Below are 11,394 nucleotides of genomic sequence, written 5' to 3'. Positions count from 1 at the left end.
CCAGTGGTTTCAGTTGTCTTTCTTTTCTTGAGGATAGATATTGGTTGCTTATCTTCCTCAGAGTCACTTCTCGATATAGTGGTGGGTTTGGTTTTTCGTTTCTTTGAGGGTGCGGTTTGTTTTGGGGCGCTTTTCTTAGATGTGCTAGTTTTCCTTTTAGATGCCACCATTTTTCTCCGTTGAGAAAGTTTAGATAGTGTAGTAGAAGAGGGGGTTGTGGTACCCTCAGGAAGAATGGTTGTAGAAGGAAGAGGTGGAGTAGAAGGGTATGGGACAATACCCTCCGTGGCCTCTATATGATCTGAGACATCAGCAGTCTGAAGACCAAGCAAGGTAAGAATGTGAGTGGGGAGCCTGTGGATAGGTCCAAATAAAGTTTGATCAGAAGAGGGATTGTACCTTTTGAGATCCTTAGTGACAAAGAAGTTGATGTCACTGCCCATGTTGATACCAGCGTTCACATGTAGATCAGAAATGCACAAAGACCAGAATCGAGCAAAGGTGAGCTCGGTTGGGTTCTCCCTAGGGTGCTCTTTTGGGATGTATTGGAGGAAATCATCCCAAAGAATCTGGCCATAATTGACATCGTGGCCCGTGCAGATGCTCCATACTAGTTCAAGAAGCTTTAAACCCATCGATGCCTCCGGTCCTGCCAGACAGACAGCGAATGACGAAATGGCTTACGAACTGCCAAACCGCAGGCAGTTGGTTCTTCTTAAAATCACCAATCCCTCGGATCGGTTTCTGATAACCCATTTGGTGGAGTGCGGTGGTAATATCAGATAAGGATGGTGTGAAGATCTTGATGGAGGGATGAATCAGAAGGTTTATGGCAGTCAAGAACTTCTCTTTGGTCAAGATGACCAAAGAATCATTGATGAGGTTAAGATGCACTTCTTGTGGGTTTTCCAGTGGTCTGTATGCAGAAATAGCACACTTGAAGAGTGTAGAAATAGGAACAACGTCAGTGAATGTGTCAAATGGGTCAAACAAGATATGGTTCTTGAGATACTTGATCATTAGTTTGGTTGAGGCATTGTACGACTGATGATCTTCAAACATTGCTCGAAAGTTGCTTGAAGCGATCGTTGGAGATGTGGAACCAGTTGGATTCATGGAGCCTGAAGCCTTGGATTGCTTCTTTGATGCACCTGATTTTGCCATTGAGAGATGAGAAATTGGAGTTCTTGAGAGTTTATGGGAGTTTTGGAGAGTTGAGAGTATAATCGATTAAACAGAGAGCGTAAACGATTTTAGAGAAGAAGAGAGGTTTATAAAGGAGTTAAAAGGATTTTAACCCTAGGTAAAAGATAGAAGGGGGTAAGAAGTTGAATGGGGTTTTTGGGGGGAATCAATGATTCTGGGATTGAATCGCAACCACACGAAGATGAAATGGGTTTTGGAGAGATTTTGAGAGATCTTAAAAAGGGTTTTGCAATTAATGGCGGATTAGACGCATGGTAATACAATAGGTAAGTGTGGGATGATGAGAGAAAGTTGTAACTGATGGGACGTGGTTCGGAGACGAAAGGACAAGTTGAGGATGGATTTATTTAGGAATAGTTCTTTTTGTCGTCATCCCTAAAATAGGTCTGATACAGGGTTTATTCAGAAAGGTAATGTGACAGTTTCTAAAGGGAATGTTTGTATTTTAGTTAATGAAGGATCATTAAATAGCACACAAAGATTCGAGAGTTAATGAATCTGTTGGAATTTATTTAAGACGATTGCGGAAGAAATCATTATTGCGGTTGAGAAACTTCATCGCGGATGAGCAAAGAAAGATTTCAGAGAGAATCTGTGAGAAAACACTTGTACAAAGGTTAGAAATAAAAGATCATTAAAACCCATGAGAGGTACGTATGACATATGGTTGCGGTACCTAGATTGCGGTACCAAAACCATCTATGATATGTAATTCTCAGTTAGAACCGCAATGGAGACCAATGATGGTTTGCGGTAGCTAACACTTCATAAAGAATTGCGGGTCCGAATTCATCATTCCCAACATTTGTAAGAATGCATTGAGTTTTGTAGAGTCAAGAGCTTTTGTAAAAACATCAACAATCTCTTCATGAGTAGGAACAAAGATGAGTTTAATATTACCTTTCAGAATATGATCTTTGATGAAATGATACCGTAACTCAATATGTTTTGTCTTAAAGTGCTGAATAGGATTATGAGAGATTGCTATAGCACTTTCAGAGTCACAGTAAATTGGTATCCGCAACATTCTGTACCCGTAGTCTAGCAATTGTGTCTTCATCCAAAGAACTTGGGAACAGCAGCTGGCTGCGGCCACGTATTATGCTTCTGCAGTAGATACACATGTTTGTTTTCTTGAAGACCAGCTTACAAGTCTTCCTTCTAGGAATTGGCATCCACCTGATGTACTTTTTCTATCGTGTTTACAACCTGCATGATCCGCATCGGTAAAGGCATGAAGACTGAAGTCGTTGCCTGCGGGATACCATAAACCCATTGATTTGCTTCCTTTAAGACACCGAAGAATTTGTTTGGCTCCGGTCATATGAGACACTTTTGGATCAGCCTGGTATCTTGCACATACACTGGTTGCAAAGACAATGTCTGGTGTGCTTGCAGTGAGGTACATTAGTGAACCAATGATACCTCTATAAGTCTTGTGATCCACAGATTCACCAGAGGGATCAGCAGAGATCTTATAACCAAAGGCCATAGGGACCTTAGCAGAAGAGCAGTTGTGCATTGAATATTTCTTCAGAAGTTCGGTGGTGTATTTTTCTTGTTGAATAAAAATTCCTTGCTGAATTTGTTTGACTTGAAGACCTAGAAAGAAATTAATCTCTCTATTCATGCTTATTTTGAATTTGTTGGTCATGAGCTTTGCAAATTCATCTACCATGCCTTGATCAGTAGACCCGAAAATGATATCATCCACATATATTTGTACCATCATAAGGTGGTCACCATTTGCTTTTCTGAATAATGTGGGATCAATTACTCCTCTTTTGTACCCGGATGAGACAAGAAATTCAGAGAGTGTCTCATACCAAGCTCTTTGGGCTTGTTTCAGGCCATAGACTGCTTTTTCAAGCTTATAGCAGTGGTCTGGAAATTCACTATTTTCAAATCCTGGAGGTTGCTGAAGATAAACTTCGTCTTTTAGTTCACCATTAAGAAAAGCACTCTTAACATCTATTTGGTGTACCTTAACATTTTTTTGGGTTGTGTATGCTAGAAAGATGTTGATGGCTTCCATGCGTGCTAGTGAAGCATACGTTTCAGCGTAGTCAATGCCTTCTAGTTGACTGTAGCCCTTTGCAACAAGCCTTGTCTTGTTTCTGATGACTGAGCCAAATTCGTAGCTTATTCTTGAAAACCTATCTTGTACCAACAATAGTATGACCTTGTGGAAGAGGAACAAGTTTCCATACTTTGTTTCTTTCAAATTCTTCTAATTCTTCTTGCATTGTGGCTATCCAGTCTGGTTCAAGCAAAGCTTCTTTGATCATTCTTGGTTCAACCGAAGACATAAATGTTGCATCATGGCAGTGATCAGATAGGTCCTCGGAAGACCGAGTCTGGATACCTGCAGATGGGTTGCCAATAATTTGACCTGGTGGATGGTCTTTTGTCCATACATGAAGATGCGGCATCAGATGATCAGTAGCTGTGGTAGAAGGGATATCTTGGATGTCAGAGGAATCTACGGTTGGGGATGGCAGTTCCCCCTGGACTTGAGAACATCCTGCTGAATCATCTTCATCTATTGGAGCAGAATTTACTTAAGGAATCGGCAGAGGTTGAGGTTCCCCCTGGAATGTGGATGGGAGTTCCTCTGGAACTTGAGAAGGTTCCCCCTGGAATGCAGATGGGAGAGGGACAATTCTAGGATCAGATCTAGTGTCAATATTCTCTATGAATTCGTCATTTCAGTCTTCTGAAGGTTCGTTTGATGGTGAAGCCTCACTTTGGGAAGGAATGTAAGCAGCATCAGGTACCGAAACCTCAACGGTTGCAACAAGATCTGGAGTAGAGCTTTCCCCCTCAACCGGAGAGGTCGAAGTATTGAGCGATACTACTTCAGATAGAGATGCTCCAGATACGTCGGCATGTTGTTGTTGAGCTGCGGGTGACACTAGAACTTCGGATAGTTTCTTCGTTTCAATGGGATCAAAAAGATCATCATAGTTGATTTCAACTAAATTCAGAGGTGCAGAAGCGGCTGGAATGTCACTTTCCATGATTGCAGTGGTTTCGGTGGACGGAGGTGCAATGCGGATGTGAGAGTCATCAAATTTCACATCAAAGCTTTCAATGATCAACCTTGTTCTTATGGTGAGCACTCAATATGCAACCTTGTTAGTGGAATAACCAAGGAAGATACCTTCGTCAGACTTTGGTGCATACTTGTTGAGTTGGTCTCTATTGTTGATCACGAAGCATCTACATCCAAAGGTATGAAAGAAACGAACATTGGGTTTGCAATTGTTGAGACCTTCCTATGGTGTTTTATTGAGACGCTTGCACACAATACTTCGGTTTTGAACAAAGCATGCGGTTGCTACTGCTTCGGCCCAGAAGTAGAGAGGAATTTGGGTGAAGTTAAGCATGGATCTGGCTGCTTCAACGAGTGTGCGGTTCCTTCTCTCTACTACACCATTTTGTTGCGGTGTATAGGGTGCTATAAAATTGTGAGAGATGCCTTTGGAAACTAGGAAACTGTTCAGAAGATGATTAGTGAACTCAGTTCCATTATCACTGCGGATGCGTCTGACTGGAAGCTTGATCTGAAGTTCGATTTCTTTGATGAAGTTAATGAAGATTTGCGGTGTCTCTGATTTGAGTCTGAGAAAAAAGACCCATGTGAAGCGTGTATAGTCATCAACAATAACCAATATATACTTTTTGTGGTGAAGACTGGCTACGGTTGAGGGACCGCAGAGATCAATGTGTAATAGCTCCAGTGGTTCAGAGATAGAAGAATCCATTATCAAAGGATGGCTTGCTTTTGATTGTTTACCGTATTCACAAGCTGGACAAAGGGTATCGTTGCTGAATTTGAGAATGGGGAGACCACGTACTAGTTCTCCAGTGACGAGGTTGTTGAGGTACCGAAAGTTGAGATGAGCTAGCTTGCGATGCCATAACCAGCAGACTTCAGATACAGCTTTGGACAGAAAGCACAGCTGTGGTTTACCAATTATGAGAGAAACATCCAGAGGATACATCGTGCCTTCGAAGCGAGATTTAATTAAGCAAGTACTGCGATTACTCGTCATTATGTAACAGAATTGATTGTCAAATTCCAACGCGATGTCCTGCTTTACATAGTTGGCCAACACTGATAAGATTGTGTTTAAGCCTTTCTACATAAGCAACCTTCTGAATAGAAAAGTTCCCCATAGTGAGAACACCGTAACCTCGGATGACACCTTTTGCATTGTTGCCAAACGTGACATTTCCACCATTGCATATAGGCCTGAAATCCCGAAGGTACTCTAACCTTCCGGTCATGTGCAAGGAGCAGGCACTGTCAATTAACCATTGTTCTTCTTGTTCCTCCTTTCACAAAGCCTGAGAATTACACGGTTAGTTTAGGCATCCAAACAAGATTGGAGCCAGGGACAATTGATGTATTCTTAAATGATGCATGGTCTGAGGTTGCATGGACAGGTCTTTTGTCATCTTTTAGACCTAGTCCTGGGTGTTTGTTCAAAATTGGATTGTTACGAGTTTTATGAAAAGTACGAGGTTTCTGACTTTGATTTGACTTGACATGAGACAAGAACTTTTGACAGCTGCAATGACATTTTACAAAAACAGGGGTTGTCATTGAATCTGACATTGTGCTTGGTCAGTGGTTTATATGGTGAATTGGACTTGGTATTGGTCCAAGGTGGGTAACTTCTGAAAGATTGATATTTTATTTTTGAAAAGTTTGTTTTGAATGAGGTTTAGCATGTGTAAATCTTTGAGTCCCTTTAGGTGAATTTGCTAAAATTCCTTTCCACTTGTTTTGATGTGATTTTAAAATTGTTGGAGTGGGTAAAATTCCTTTCCAATTAGGGTCATTTTGGGAATAGACATGAAAAACATAGTTTCTTGTGAGTTTGACACCTTTTTGGGTTGTGTCAGAAGTAGCAGGAATGACTTTTGAAACTGAACTTCCCTTTTTGTTTGTTTTCATGAAAGAAGAGTTTTTTGAAATGTAATTTGTGAAAACAATTATTTCTGGACTCTTGGATTTTGGAATTCTCATGTGTTTCTTATTTTTTGAAAAACTTTGCCTGCTTTTGTTTCGAGATCTAATTTCTTCTTTGAAAGCTCTTTTTGCCAAAGATTTTGGTGAACCTCAGTCATTGTTATTCAACTGTGGTTTCCTGGTACTTTTTAAACGATTTTGAAAACGTGGGCTAGAATCATCAGAACTTGAGGATTCTAGAATTTGAGAGCATTGGCTTACTTCAAAATTTTCTATAGGTAACTCATGAAAAATCGGCTGAAGTGTTGTAGTTCCTTGAACTGATGGTTCTTGCAAAGATGATTTGACTACCGCATAGTAGGTTTTAGATGAGACTGCGGTGGGACACTTCTGGGACATTTGACTATAGTGTGGAACACTGTGGTCTGAGGACAAAGATGGAAAGTCCTTTGAGACTTCGGGCTTTCAACAACAATTTCTTCATCAACTATAGATGAAGTTTGAGAATTTGAATGAGTGGTGCCACTGATGGGAATTTGATCACATTTGTGACTAGAATCCTCGGGCACAATTTCCTCAATGACACAATTATTGCTCAAATTATGTAATCTATGGAAGTGAGTTTTGATATCGTCGGGAAAAGTCTTGTCATTGACAGAGAAATGAAATTCTCTATCAGGAGGGACATACACTCTGTCTTTGTTGAACCGGGGTGAGGAATCCATTGCGGTAGGATACCCATTTGACCAACCCCAATTGTATGTATTGTCCACGGTTCCATTGTTTACCAAATTTTCAATAACCTCACTTTCATTAAACAGTTTTTCAATTAAGAGATTTATGCGTACAATTTTTCTCTGAGCTAAATCTTTCTGGTTCAAAGCCATCTCTAATTGGGTTTCACTTAACATTCTAGCATCTTTCTCTAACTCTAGATCCTTTTCTAACATTTCCATCTTAAGTCTCTTGTTATCCAGTCTTCCTCTTACGTGGAACATCTCTTTGGACACAATGTTATTCTCATCTAGCGCTTTGTTATAGTTTGTAAGGACGGTAACACAAGTGTCATTAAGATCATCTATGTAGGGTTGACATTCATGCATACTATAATTTAGAGTTTTGATCATAAGTGTTACCTGTTCAACGATGCTTAGAGTTCCATCCTTTGCCATGTAGCAGTAGTTTTTGTTCAACATTGCTGACCCATCACCATCCGTAGTGGCCAGCATGCAGATTTTCCCTTTTCCTTTAACACCGCTGATGGTTTCTTCTTCATCCCTTGATGACCAGACATGATGGTTTCTTTTAACTTGAGCTACATATTTTTGGATAAGGTGTCTAAGCCCATAACTATTTCTGGTAAGTACTTGACCCGACCCGGCATGGTCCATTTGGGTTGCATGGTACCATGCAATTGGATAGACTAAATAAGAGAAATAACACTTGGAGATTATTAATATATTATAATTTCTAATATATTAATAATATTATTTGATTAGTTTGATCACGAATTAATTTAGAATTAATTAAGTGATCAAAAGATAACAAATTAAATATATAGGTTGATTATGTAAATCATCCATATCTTGTATAGTGGACTAAGAGGCTCCATGGATTATCAAGTTGGGTTCCACCCATAGGATGCTCCATGGGAGTTACAAACCCATGGGTCATGGAAATGAAGAATCATGACACATTAGGGTTTACATGGTGTAACCCTAGATGTGTCAACACTATATAAGAGTACCATTCTCCACCAAAATCGGCTACACATATGAAACAAGAGGGATAGGACGATTTTAAGAAGTGTGTGTTCTTTCAAAAGTCTTTCCAAGAGCATTTGGTGTTGTGTGAAGCATTTGAGGCATCACACTTGGGGTGCTAGGCTCACAAGGTTTCAAAGAACATAAGCAATAACAAGGTAAGTTATTCTATCTTTCATTCAAGTTAAGAATTGTTCCCCATGTATGCTAGATAGGAATATAACCTTGGGATTCAACTTTGCATGATAATTAGACAAACATAGGTCCAAGGTTATTTGGGTTGCATGTACACTTAGGAAGTGTTAGAATGCTCAAAACCCAACAGTGGTATCAGAGCCTAGGCTTGTTTGTTTGTTATTTGTGCTAAATGGTTGGAAAAAGTCGATTTTTTGCAATCTGCCTGATGAACTTGCCGAGTCCATGGGGGGGACTCGCCGAGTTCATGTGTATCTTCAACCTACTCGCCGAGTAGGTTCGTGCACTCGGTGAGTAGGGGCCTCAGAATTCAGATTTTCGACTTTAGTTGCTGGAAATGGACTAGAAACATTACCTTAAATTGTTTTGGTACTTGAGAACTTGTTTTAGATGGTGAAATGTCCTTACTAATCCATTTACAAAAACAATTTATCAAAATTACAAAGTTTTAAGTGTAATTTTCATTCATGGAAGTGTTCATGTTCATGTTCTTGATCTCATGATGTTTAGATGATCATAGGAATTGTTTGTAACCTATGTGGTAGATTAATTCTTGATCATTATGTGTTTTAATGGAGTCCATAACTTGTCCTCAAGTTATGGAAAAACCAAAAGTCACTTTGCTTTAAAACCATTAAAAGAACACATGGGTTATAAAAATGAAGAGACTTCATTTTTAATACCCTAATTAACTCATAAGTTACAAGAAATGAAAAGTTTTGAAAGTTTACAAAACTTGCCCTCAAGGTTTGGAACAAGTAAAGTCATGTTAAAACTTTAGTTCCAAACCTTAGAATTTTAAAAGTTAAAATTCTACCCTTATACTTATAATATTATAAGTTAATAATATATATATATATATATATATATATATATATATATATATATGTATATATATATATATATATATATATATATATATATATATATATATATGTATGTATGTATAAGATCAAAGTCGTCTTACCGCTAGTACGCCTCATTCACGAAGCTAGTCTATAAGGTGGCTATAAGGTTGTTGCCTATAAAATGGCAACTTAATGGGTGTCCACTCTCACCCACTGCTTGCTTGACTGGTGGAGGGTCGTTAGCCGAACGGGTAGGAAAAGGACTTATAAATTCTCATTAAAAGTATGATGAATATTATAAAGTAACAAAATGCTTTTATTAAATTCCCAATCTTAGTTACTTTAGGAAAAATGTGAATAAGGTGGTAATCCGTGAAATTATACTTTACACTTTGTTTAAGTCGTTGGTGGAGCGTGTGTGGTTAACCGGCACACTAACTTGGACTTAACAAGGTAGGTAAAGGGTGACTTAAGGTTTATCATAGTATCGATGGAGCGTGTGTGGTTATCCGACACATCCATTGAGGGGTAATACATTAAGCGTACCAAGTAATTTGCGTGGTTACTTCACACCTTGTTTTGTGATCCTCGGCATCCCAGTCACAAAACTTGGAGGGCACACTCGAGATTGAAACATGCCTTTGAAAAGTTCATTGAATCTCAAAAGAATCTAGGAATTTCTAAGAACTAATCAAAAACCTAATATTTAATATTTCGGTTTTCGTGGTGGAAATTGGTGAATCGTCATTCACCTACCTTTCAAATATGTTATAGATTAGATTACGGCATACCTCTTCTAAGTTATAATATATTGTGATTGGATCCTAGCCTTAATATTACATTTGGGTGTTTTATTAAGGACTCTCTTAACATCTAAACTAATCTTGTCCTCTTCCTTCAGATGTCTTCAAACAATGCTGCTTCTGGCTCTAATCCTAATGGCTCCTTTACCCTTATGAACTTGTGTGGGAAAGTCACTTTTGATGGATCCAACTTCAATGAGTTGATCAGAAACATCAGGATGATTACCCACTACGAGGACAAAGAATATGTCCTCGACAAGGAGCTTAAGGAGATTGATGAGACCACTGCAACTCCTCAGGAGATCGCTGACTTTCAGGCACATGAAAGGGATGCTACCAAAGTGGCATGCATCATGATGGCCACAATGACAGTGGAACTCCAAAAGTCTTATGAGGACTTCTACCCTTTTGAAATGCACCAAGATTTGATGGAAAGATACCATCAAAGTGCACGACAAGAGAGGTATGAAATCATCTACTCCATGATAACAACCATCATGAAGGACGGGGAATCCGTCACGAGCCACATGCAGAAAATGCAAAGGTATGTGGATCGGTTGCTGAACCTTAATGTGAACTTCCCTGAGGAGCTTGCAATATATATCATTTTGCACTCCTTACCATCGTGCTATGATCAATTCCGCATGACATATCACATGAATAAGGAATAGGTCACACTCAGCAAACTTCAGGGTCTTCTCAAGACCACATAAAAAGGTCTTAAGGGGAAGTCGGTTGTTAACACTCCTACTCCAAACTCCACTTCGGTTTTGGCAATCGGGAAAAGTCAAGGGAAGAAGAGAAAGAGATCTTCGAAGGGTACGAATGCTAGGACCCTTGATGGCTCTTCTTCAAGTGGAACCAAGAAAGGTTTCGTCACTCCTTCTTTTGACCCAAAAGAGGCTGGATGCTTCTATTGCCATGCAAAATCACTTTGGAAGCGAAACTGCCCAAAATACCAGCAAGATGTGATGGATGGGAAAGTTAAACCCCACCATGCAGGTATTTACACTATCTTATCTAATAACTCACCCCATTCTAACTCTTGGGTCCTTGATACCGGTTGTGGTATTCATATCTGTTCTGATTTGCAGGGACTAAGAAGAAGTGAGAATGTGGAGCAAGGAAGAATAAACTAAATCATGGGTAATAGGAAAGCTTTACCTGTCACCAAGATTGGAGTTTAGTCTTTATCGTTAAGTAGTGGGTTTAGTTTAGATTTGAATAAGTGTTGTTATTCTCCAGAAATGGCAAAAAATATTATTTCCTTTCACGCATTGTATAAACAAGGTTTCACCTTTTCATTTGATAAAGAAGTTGGCTCTATTAATGTTTTCTTTAATAATGTTCTTTATTTTAAAGCATTACCTTGTGATGGCGTGTATGAAACAGTATCTGTGGTTGATAATTTAGGAAATAATGTATTGTGTATTGATTCTGTTAATAATAACCTGGATAAAGCATCATTATGGCATTGTCGTCTTGGACATATAAGCAAGAAATGGATAGGCCAACTCCAAAAGGATGGAGTCTTGGAGTCATTTGACCTAAAGTCAGATGATAGTTGCGAATCATGCTTACTTGGAAAAAATGACAAA

The sequence above is a fragment of the Lactuca serriola genome, chromosome 4 (genome assembly GCF_051521515.1).
Source record: "Lactuca serriola cultivar US96UC23 chromosome 4, Lser_US96UC23_V15, whole genome shotgun sequence".
NCBI lineage: Eukaryota > Viridiplantae > Streptophyta > Magnoliopsida > Asterales > Asteraceae > Lactuca > Lactuca serriola.
The sequence above is the reverse complement of the archived record's forward strand: the minus strand, read 5'-3'. Positions refer to the sequence as shown.